The 11,982-nt window shown below is 44.9% G+C and overlaps 1 pseudogene; it reads left to right on the forward strand.

The window, feature by feature from the left end:
* The first annotated feature begins 6,502 nt into the window (after window positions 1-6,502).
* On the forward strand, window positions 6,503-11,445 carry LOC119306765 (annotated as a pseudogene).
* The last annotated feature ends 537 nt before the right edge of the window (window positions 11,446-11,982 follow it).

Raw genomic sequence — 11,982 nt, forward strand, 5'->3', positions numbered from 1 at the left:
AGAATTTGCACTGTTACTTGATTTTTAACCAAGCTGCTATTGTGCACCAGTGTGCTAGTTTATCTAGTTTTGTTGTTCTGGTCCACTCCATGTCAATTGTATAAACTGGTCTGCAACTGAATCAAATATGCATAACTTGGGGTTTGAACTAACAAGAATGAATGGCAGTTTAGTACTGATCTTTCTAGTTTATACCTGCCCAGGTTCTTTCATGCCATATGCAGCACTGATTGCCATGTTGCTCTGCTGTACAACTTGTAGTTTCACTAAGGCTGATATTTATGTCTTGGTTTTGAATGTCCATCTTTTGCATGCATGGAACAAATAAGCCTGCCATGTTGTAGTATGTTACTATGAATACCTACTGCTTGTTAGAATTTGGTTTCTATTCAAATGTGTGTAGTATCAGATTAGAAATAATGATTCATTTCTCCGTAATACTTGACAGTTGATTTGTCAGCATGCTATCTTCATTGTAAGTTTTCCTATCAGCTTGTGTATACTAATGTTGTATGCACAATATTTCTGATCCATCTCCTTGAGATGTGATATTCACTGTCGGTAGTTGTAATAATCAAATATGAGTTTGTCATTATGCCTTGACTTAGCACCTGATCAAGAGTAAATGGCTGTGTGCCCTAAAACTAGAGTAGACATCTGCTGTCGTTTTGTGTGCATGGAACATTCAAATATCTTACCCTCTTTGGACAACTTGACTTCGTTGGTGTTGGTCATGCTGTGCTGTCTAGACTGTTGGCAACATGCTGGTTATTTTTGTTTTTGATGTACTAATTCTGTAATTTGCATGGAGCTATGCCAGTTGATACAAATATCTTAGCCTCTTAGGACAACCTGACTTTGTTGATGTTGGTCACACATGTGCTGTTTAGACTGTTTATATGGGGCTCCTGATTTTATCATGAAGAAAGAATAGATAGTTAGCAAAAACAAAGGACTAAAGTGCTCTGTTTGTCCAAAATGTTGAATGATACTGTTTGGAGATGCATATATTGTTTCACCTCTTCACATGCCAATGTATTTTCCATGTTGTGATGGAGGCCTTTTTTGCCTTGTCCACCCGAGAGGCCCTTGAGTTTGCTGGAATGTCGATTAACTTCCGTTCCAGCAAATTCGGGTACTCCATATGTCCTATTTTCAGCAAAGGTCATGCTGAAATTTTTCGTGAATTTTAGCATGACTTTGCTAAAAATAGGACATATGGGGTACTTGTGACTAATGATGAATGCTTAGGCTTTTAGGGTGCCTCGGCATCGAAAAACCCTCAATGATAAAAGCTTAGCTTTTAGGATGCCTCGGTGTCGACAAACCCTAACCAACTTTTTGACCAAACTTTGTTCCTATTTAGAGAGAAACATGGCCAACAACGATGAGGCCGGGGGTTCGGGCGGCAAGGCATTCTGGGAGCTGTCCCAGGAGATGGAGGACCAACCTCAGTTGTATGAGGACGCCGCCTTCCCCACCGATCCTGAGACCACTGATGGTACCGCCGAGGATGACCCCACTGATGCCACCACTGATGGTGCCGCCGAGGATGCCACCACTAATGATGGCGGCGCACGCACAGATGGCAGCCAACCGAAGAGGCAACGGAAGGACCGGCGCCCGATCGTGCTCCTCACCCTCAAGGAGGAAGTTACTGAAGTGGACTCCAACGAGAATCCAACGGCGCCCGAACGAATAGTCAAGGGGTACTCGCTTCAGCTTGGGTGCATTCTCCGGAGCACCGTCTCGATCAACACCGAGAACCTGAGGCATCCTGACCGACGGAATTTGCGCAACCTCCTCTTCACGAAGCTGCACGAACGATACAAGTTCCCCGCTGAATTTGCAAACACAAGCCTCAAAGGGAATAAAGTGAACAATGCTGCCCTCACGAAGATGAGCAAGGCCCTGTCTACTTGGAAAAGCAATGTCAAGAGAATGATCGAGAAAGGTGAGAGTTATGAGAAGATCAAGGAGAAAAATCCTTCGATCACCGAAGATGACTACAACGACTTCAAGATCAATTGCTCGAGCACCGCAAACTCCCAATCAAGTGAGTGGGGGAAACAAATGCGGGAGCTGAACATAGGGGAACACACACTCGGTCCCGGCGGTTACAGAGTGGCGGAGCCTATATGGGACAAGGAGGAGGCGGACCGTGCCGAGCAAGGCCTACCGCCCCTCTTCGATAAATACGGTGACAAGCAGACCAGGAACTTTGTCAGGGCCCGGTACAAGAAGGACCCGAAAACAAAGGAGCTTACCACGGATCCAAAGACCAGGAAGCTTGAGCTTGTTCTGGTAAGGAATACACCCCCAGAAGAAGGCACGCAAAAGAAAGACTAAGAAGGGTGCGAGCCAGCTGGCACCGAGTATGATCCGTGCTCAGGACGGGCCACCTTCACCTAAGGATATCTCGAGGAGGGTGCATGTGGCGGGTAGGGCGATGCTACCGACAAATATGCTCAATGCTGCAACTGGTGCTATGCGGAGTCTGCATGACAGTGTTCTTTCTTTGGAGAAGCGGCGTCTCAGAGAGAAGGATGTGGCATACCCAATTTTCGCGGCCAAGGTGCCAGAGGGCAAGGGCTTTGTGGATAACTCCATCGGGCGTACGATCGTCCTGCGGTTTGATGACATCCACGCTATGTTGAACCTTCATCCGCTGCATTACACCTTCGTTCGGCTATTTTCGCTGAGTATGGAGATGCGGATCATTCGCGACAAGACCCCGGACATCGTGATAGTCGACCCCTTCTACATGCGTGCCAAGATCTTGGGCAGCGCTGGGGACCGACAAGTCGCGAGTTCTTACCTCGAAGGCGTCATTCTGGCAAACCAAGATAAGGATAACTTCCTCGTGCCTTACTTTCCCGAGTAAGTCCTCCCCTCAACCGGCCCGTAACAAATGAATTCTTAGATTTCGATCGTTTTTCTTTTAACATTCTGTGTTTTCTGCAGTGACACACATTGCACGCTCATCCTCCTAAGCCCAATATATTCCATGGCCACGTATTTCGACCCGGACCGTCAGTCGAACGTAGACTACACAAATGTCAAGAAGGTTCTTGATGATGTTCTCCCCGGCTACGCCAAATCTGGAGGCACCTTCACCAAGCCTATTCGTAAGTACGGCAAGCACGTGTTCTCCCACAATACGACGTTCTGCTGCGTCAAGCAGCCGCCTGGCGGTCAGAAGGGTGCCTACTACGCCATCCATCACATGCGGGCGATCGTACGGGACCATCATCAACTTCTGCTACCGAGTAAACTCAAATATTGGGCAAAGAGCGTGTCGGCAATCCCGGACGCGGACCTCCGACAAGAATTCTTTCGCATCCAGACGGAGTTTGTGGAAATCATCCATCAAGATGTCCTTCGTACTTCGGGGCAGTTCTACCTCAACAATCAACCGTCCAACAGTGACATCGACACAATGCTACAAATGCAGGCTGACAACGACCGTTATTTCATGACTCCCACGATAGACGGCGGCTTCATCCATGCTCCGGTCCCTTGAGTCGAGTCGAAAGCAGTGATGCTGTGTCTAGTTCTGAAACATCGATTGGCTCATGTTGTAATTAAACTTTAATGAACTTGTAGTATGTCTCTTTGGTTTCGAGAGTCGTTCAACTTAGATGTAATCGATGCTATTAATGTCTTGCTTTTCTCTTCCGATCGTTCTGTTGCATACTTATATATTGCTTATGTATTGTCTGTGAATTGGTACTAACGTTTCGTTTGGCTAGTGCATAGCGATGCCGACGTATGTCGTGTACAAGGGTAAGGTTCCCGGAGTCTACGACGACTGGGAGGAGTGTCGGAGACAGGTTCACCGATTCAGCGGTAACAGTTACAAAGGGTACACCACTAGGGCTGAGGCCGAATCTAGATACGCCCTCTATCTAGCGGGAGAGGGGAGGGAGCGTTGGAGGAACCGGATGAAGACGAGTTTCATCGTGATGATGCTCATCGTGATGACCGCAGCTCTCTTCTATGTGATGGTAGTTTAGATGATCGATATCGACTTGTAATGTGAAGACAAACTCGCTACTCGCGGTCTCGAGACTTGTAATATAATGTTCTATCTTTGTTCGATCTTTTCAATTTGGAGACTAATATGATGAATTGTATTCGTATACTAATATGATGAATTGTATTCAAAGACTAATCTTCTATTGTATTCGATGAATCTGTTGTTGATGTGTGTTGTCTATATTTTGTCCAATTATATATTTTGCAACCTGTGCAAAATACAGAAAATAAAAAATAAAAAAAAACCTAATATTCATACTAATGGCGCATCACATCACAGTGCGCCATTAGTATGACAAAGTATACTAATCGCACATCATTAAACAGTGCGCCATTAGTATGCCGAGGTTACTAATGGCGCATCTTGTTGCTGTGCGCCATTAGTATGCCAGAGCACCTGGGTATACATGGCCCCTGGGAGGCATAGTAATGGCGCACTTCTGTATACACTAATGGCGCATCAGAGGTGCGCCGAAACCGACACAGGTGGGTAGGTAGAGAATACCTAGGGGCGCGAGACAACTCTCTCTAAGGAACTCGGCAAAATAGCCCCGTAACTTTGGGAGAAGATTAGTATACCAGATACGTGGTGCGCCATTAGTAAAATATACTAATGGAGTGGCACTAATGGCGCACCACTAATGCGCCATTAATGGCCAAATTAGGTGCGCCATTAGTAGGCCTTTTCCTAGTAGTGTTAATAGAAAATAATGTAATCATTTACCATAACAAATGTATATGATGTGAAAGTACATTCAATAGTGAATCTAATGGTATTGATGTGTTATTTTACATGTTAATATTTTTGTTTATAAACTTTGTCAAAGTTTGCAAAGCTTGACTTTGACCAAAGCTAATACGCGGATTAAATAAAAACGTAGGGAGTACTTAGTTATTCACTGTATGTTGTTGTTCTTACTTAATTGAGATATGTTCATAGTAATTACTTAGTTATTCATTGTATGTTGTTGTTCATACTTAATTTAGATAATGTGCTGATGTGTTGTTCATTTTGGGACCGACAACATACAAGTAAAATGAACTATATGAAACATAGATGGAAGTAAAGTGAACCATTTGAAGAGACCAAAAGGTTTTTGTCCCAACCATCTTCAACCGTGGAAATACCAACTACAACCAACTGCGCAAAGACCAACCACAACAAAATTCAAGCAAACTATTTTTTTCATGCTCCTTGATTCATAAATTATGTATACATTGGAGACATATCACTAACCCACTCCCCCACGACGCCTTGCCACCCAGGGCTGTCTCCAGGAATTCGGGGCCCCGGTGCGAAATAGAAAGCAAGGCCCTAAACCTTAAAAACTCCATATATTATACCGAAGAGTCAATATACCTCGACCATATAACTAAAGAGTTATTTGAATCCAAGTCGAGTCGGTAGGCGAGTACAAGTGCGGAGTGCTAGCTCCTTTCGTGTCTGACGTCATGCCGACGGTGATCGATTGTATAAGACATTCATCAGGTATTAATAACTTGTCAGTCATGAGCAGCAGATCACACATAATTAATGTGACAGATCAAATTTGTGCTGATATGTTGTTCATTTTGTGACCAACAGCCTACAAGTAAAACGAACTATGTGAAACATAAATGAAATTAAGTGAACCATTTGAAGAGACCAAAAGGTTTTTTTCCCAACTATCTTTAACTGTGAAAATACCGACTACAACCGGTTGCGCAAAGACCAACTAGAACAAAAAGTCAAGCAGACTATTTTGTTCATGCTCCTTGATGCATAGTTTATAGATACATTGAAGACGTATCACTGACCCACTCCCGCACGACGCCTTGCCACCCGTATGTCTCCATGACTCCGGACGCTTCCACTCACTGCCAGGCAGGCCCTCGGTGGTAGGTAGGCATTGACTATGACCGTAGTGGTGGTCGGGTGGCCCACAGGCAGGCCCGAGGCGGACAAAGAGGGGACGCGCGGCGCGTCGATCTCGTGTCCGTGGTTTGGGCTTGAAATGTGTCCACACGAACATGAGTCCGCGATTTGGATTTGCGTCAGCCTATTGGGCCAGCGTTTTCATCCGCTCCGATCACGCATAGACCAAATGTGTCGGCGCGTTGGAGTTGCCCTAACACAGTGTTTATCCTTGACGTTCTCATGCATGACTTGTGAGCAATTGTCAGAAAAAAAGTTCTCTCGTACTAGCTAGCACATCGACGACGTGAATCAACACTTGCTTGATAAACTTTCCTGAGTTAGTGCAGATCTAGACCAAGACGGTGTCGGATATATCTTTGGTTCGATTCCGGTCCGAAAGAGAAAAGGCTACGGCTTGTTTGGACGACTCCTTGTGGTGCACGTGCACGTCCGCGCCGCCAAATATATTCAAAACGTTTTACACAAATTCCTGGCGAATCGAGTTTTGGCTCGAGGTCGCAAGACTCGCAACCGGAAACGCTATCGATTTTTCTTGGTCTCGTTCCAATGGCCGACGACGCCGCCAACCCCGAGTTGGAGAAGAAGTCCCCGGCCGACGTCGACGATCCTAAGGCCTTCGAGACGGCGGTGGACGAGAACCAGAAGAAGATGGAAGCGCTCTCGCTATTGGCGCCGGAGGACGGCGCCGGCGGCGGACCGCCTCTGCTGGATGACTACGACGACGACTCCCAAATCCAAGCCGTAGGCGCTTCTGCTCTGCTTTGCCCTCGCTAGCCATACCAGTCTCGATGTCGGTTGCCTGATTTGGTGCTTTGCAGGTGGCGTCTGGCGGCACGGTGTACGAATCCGCGACGACCTTCGAGGACCTGAAGCTCACGCCGGAGCTGCTCAAGGGTCTGCACGACGAGATGGGGTTCAGCCGCCCCAGCAAGATCCAGGCCGTCACGCTTCCCATGATCCTCACGCCGCCCTACAAGAACCTCGTCGCGCAGGCGCACAACGGCTCCGGCAAGACCACCTGCTTCGTCCTCGGCATGCTCAGCCGCGTCGACCCCACCCGCAGGATTCCCCAGGCCATCTGCATCTGCCCTACCAGGGAGCTTGCGCAGCAGGTTTCTCATCTACTCCTTATTGGATACTAATAACAAACCGCAGCACTGTGCTGAATCTTATTTGTTGCTTTGTGCAGAATAAATCTGTGCTCATGAGGATGAGCAGGTTTACTGGCATTACCTGTGCCTGTGCCATCTCGCCGGCTCTCAAGGATTACATGCCCATCTCCAAGATGCCAGCGGTGACTGATCAGGTGGTGATTGGTACTTCTGGGACGCTCATTAAGTGGATTGCCAAGAAGAAGCTTGCCACAAGGGAGATTAAGATTCTCGTGTTCGACGAGGCAGACCATATGCTTGCTGAGGTACAGTTGACTTCTCTTCTCATCTATCAGTTCGAGTCATAATCAATTAATATACCCAATATTATTCAGACGCCTTTCCTCCCGTGAAGTGTACGGTACAAGTCGATGAATCTCTGAAGTTCATAATTCTAGCTAGTATCCTACATATGTGACTAGTAAGCATTAAGGGTTGTCATCATAGTGCAGTCATGTGATGTTACGTGTGATGTCCAAATGCTCCTCGTTCATGTTTTGCCTTGGTGGAAAAAAGAATAGGCAAAATACATTATCTGTTGCCCCAATGGCATATATTATTGTTGAGTTTCCAAGAGTAGACGAGTCAATAGCATAAAACTACTACTTTACAGGCTAGGGTTATAAAAAACTACCGGTTTTTAATTTTTCTCAGATAACTACCAAATGGGTGGTCGGCTGTTTCAAAAAACCCAAAAGGCCACATGATTTAGAATTGATCCGGCTTATGACAGGCCGGGCCCGCCTGCAAGCAAACCGTTTGTTTGACCGTTAGTTGACCGTTAACTGACATACGGGGCCTACATGTCAGTCATGATGCAAAAAATCAAAGCACCCAGGCGAACAGGGGGGAGAACAGATCGAGGGGGAAGAAGGGATACTCCGCCCGCCGCTGGCAATCACCGGGGCTCAACTCCGGCCCACCTCCTACTCACCCTACCTCTCTACGCCCGCCGCCGGGAAAGTGGCCTCCTCGTGTTGCGCTCGGCCGCACGTGCACGAAGCAACCCAATGGCGCGAGGCAGCGACCCAAGCGGCGACCCCTGGCAGCCGGCGACTCCAAGCGTCGCCATGGCAGGCTGCGGCGACTCCAGGCGTCGCCATGGCGCTGCTGCGGTGCGGGCACGAATCCAGGCGGAGCCCCATGGCACGGCGACGGCCACGTGCGGAGCCCCATGGTGGTGCGCGACGGCGACCACAGGCAGAGCCCCATGGCGCGGCGGTGTCCACGGGCGGAGCCCCATGGCGGCGCGCGACGGCGACCACGGGCAGAGCCCCATGGCGGTGCGCGACGGCGACCACGCGGCGGGGCCATGGCTGCTGGCCGGCGAGCTCTCGATCCAAAGCACAGCCACGGGAGGACCCGATTGCTTTTTTCAAATTTGTTCAGGGGCCCGATTGCTTTCTGAAAAATTTGGAGGGACCTGATTGCTTTTTGTAAAAAATATATGAGGGAGAGACATTGACATGTGGGCCCCGCATGTCAGTTAACAGTCAAACAAACAGTCAAACAAACGGTTTGTTTAGGTGCGGGTCCGAACTGTCATCATCACGATTAATTGTAAAGCACTTGACGATTTGGGTTTTTTGAAACAGCCGACCACTCATTTGGTAGTTATCTGAGAAAAATTAAAAACCGGTAATTTTTTGAAACCCTAACCTATAAAAGTAGTAGTTTTATGCTATTTACTCAGAGTAGACATATTCTTATAACTAGAACAAAACTTTGCCGCACCAAAATTCCACACCATATCTGCCGATGAACTTCCGTCCAGCACATAGTGGCTTTAGCTCATGTAAAGTATCTTCTATTAAATTTAACGAGCCATCTCTTCTTGTGCCGGTGAATGTTCTTGCAGGAGAACTTTATGAGTGATTCTAAAAGGATCATGAAGGATATACAGAGCAGTGCTGGTGATTGTCAGGTAACACTTTTGGTCATGTGACTACTTTTGACTTTGACAGTAGAATCACACGCAACAACTTGCACACTCGGATATTTCGAAATTGAATGTCCGTTGTTATGGCAATCATGTGTTCTAGAAAATATTTTGAATCTTGAGACTTGGGACTTCTTACTGGAAACAACATGTTCACTATTAGAAAAAGGGCTGCTTGGAACGTTCATGTACTTTGTATGTGCTCATGTGCTGCTTGTTGAACTTCTACCGGTTGCTAATGATAGGTAGATAGCTTATGGTGTAAATGGGTCATTTGGTGATGCAGTGGGTTGTATTTAATTTTGCAAGTTTTTCTGATTGTGATATTCAATTTTCTTTATGTTTGAAGCAACACACCTTATTCTTAGTTTTTTGGAACAATGCATATCCATCCATGGGCATCTTTGTTGTTCCTAGTTTAGGACTTACTCCCTCCGTTTTTTTTAGTCTGCATATAAGGTTTGGTCAAAGTCAAGCTTTGCATAGTTTGACTAATTTTATATTAAAAAATATCAACATTCACAAAATGAAATCAACATTTTCAGATGCACCATGAAATGTATTTTCATATTATATAGTTTAAGTATTGTAGATGTTCATATTTTTTAATATAAATTTGGTCAAACTTTGTATAGTTTGACTTTGACCAAAACTTATACGCGGAGTAGAAAGGAACGGAGGGAGTACAAAAAGAAATCGTGTGCTATGGCATTATCTATGTAACTGGCTAATTGTATATTGGGAACTCCTGTCCTATATATAATTAAGTAGTTGATCCACACTACGTCTTAAGGGGTATCATCTAGTCATAGTAATCTTAAAACCATCCACTGGGCGTCATTGCCTGCAACTTTACATTCATCCATATATTGTGTTGATTTGCTTTGATATCTCACTAGCCTAGTCCACGTGGCGGATAATCCTTTGTGATGCTTGTAACTCTTGGCGTAATTCCATGGATGTGCCATTCAACTAGCCTTTTTTATATGGTGCCTTTTTTGTCAAAACATTACGAACATTCTTAGTACACATAAAATTTCTTGCCTCGATGTGTTTGTTTCTCTTTTTGTATGGTGCCTTTTTCTTATTTGAATTCTTTTATGCCAGCTGCTTCTGTTTTCTGCAACCTTCAACGAGAAAGTGAAGGATTTTATTACAACGGTCATTAAGGATGGAAACGAGATATTTGTGAAGAAGGAAGATCTTACTTTGGACAAAGTAAAGCAATATAAAGTCCGAGTCCCCGATGAGATAGCCAAAATAGAGGTCATAAGGGACAAGATTTTTGAGTTTGGTCAAAAGGTTGGACAGGTTATCATATTTGTGTGAACAAAGATAAGTACTAAGAATCTTCATAATGCTTTGACAAAAGAGGACTATGTGTGTTCCTCAATTCAAGGATCCCTCGACCACTCAGAGAGGGAAAAGGTAATACAAGAATTCAAAGATGGGTACACCAAGGTTCTTATATCAACTGATCTTCTTGCCGAGGTTTTGACCAATCACAGGTACTATGTGTGTCATACCGAATTTACTCACAGGTTGAATTTCTAATTCTAATATTATCCCCTTGAAAGGTCAATCTGGTCATCAACTACGACATGCCAATCAAATATAATTCTAGAGATGAGCCTGATTATGAGGTGTACCTGCACAGAATTGGCAGAGCTGGGCGCTTTGGCCGAAAAGGTAAATTTATTTATGTATCGCATACTTTCCAAAACAAATAGTGGGAGATGATGACTGTATTCTATTCTAGCATTACATAAAATAAATTGTAATTAGTATCACATGCAGCCGTTATAAGCATAATAATGGTCAACATCGTGACAAATGCAAATGGCTTGGGGGTAAAGGCAGACCGAACCTGAGTAATAAGAAAACATGCCACCTTTAGTAAACCTAATGATATTCTACCCTGAGATTGAACTTCTCACCAGAATCAGTTTTGGTAATGTTGTGAATAAGATTTGCCAACAATTCTGAGCTTCTTTATGAGGATATATGATAGAACTTATGTGACCATTGCTTGTCGATTATGGATATTATATGTTTGTTTTGATTGTAAACTGATTTTCTTGGATTGTTCACACAATTTACTTGAACGCTTATAGGTTTTGTACACTAAAAACATAGAATCTGTCTAATCATGAAAATTATTCATGCCAAATTAACAGCTACCGTGTTGTCCAATAACAATGCTTATTTTGTGGGATATATTCCTAACTGAATCGATGCTCGTGACAGGAGCTGTGTTCAACCTGCTATGCGGTGCAACCGATGACATTTTGATGACAAAGATCGAGAACTACTTCCAACACAAAGTACAGGAGGTCCCAAGCTGGGAGAGCGAGGAGAATTTTGAGACTGTTCTTAAGGATGCTGGTTTACTTGAGTAAAGATTCTCAGAAACGGGAGGCAACAGATGTGCACTTGTCTTCCAACTGTTCAACTTATATGATTATGTTGCCGCCGGCACACACGTGGTACTTTTTAACCAAACTGGATGGGTCAGGAGTTTGGATTAAGTTTTAACTAGTAGTAGGCCCACACTTTGTGTCATATACCTTGATATCGTGAACTGACAATAGCTTTGATGTTTACGTACCTTGTGATGGAACCAACTCATAGGATTCAAGTCCCGGACTAGCACCGGTGCTCACAGGCCAATCCCCTCATCCCTGGACTCCCACCTGCCACATTTTTGCACAACACTTAGATGATGGCTTCGATTGCTGAGAAAATAGGCAATTTTTCGACTAATTTAATCCATAAGTAGATAACTAGCATGGCATTGACAGAACTAGGAACATATTGGTACTGATCTAAACAAGCACGTACTACGCAAATAGTAGACAAATCTACACATGATGCTAGTACTGCTAATACAGAAATTATTAGGAGAGGGATAAACGCGGTATACCCTCCAGTAGGCC

This window comes from Triticum dicoccoides, chromosome 5B, assembly GCF_002162155.2.
Source record: "Triticum dicoccoides isolate Atlit2015 ecotype Zavitan chromosome 5B, WEW_v2.0, whole genome shotgun sequence".
Taxonomy (NCBI): Eukaryota; Viridiplantae; Streptophyta; class Magnoliopsida; order Poales; family Poaceae; genus Triticum; species Triticum dicoccoides.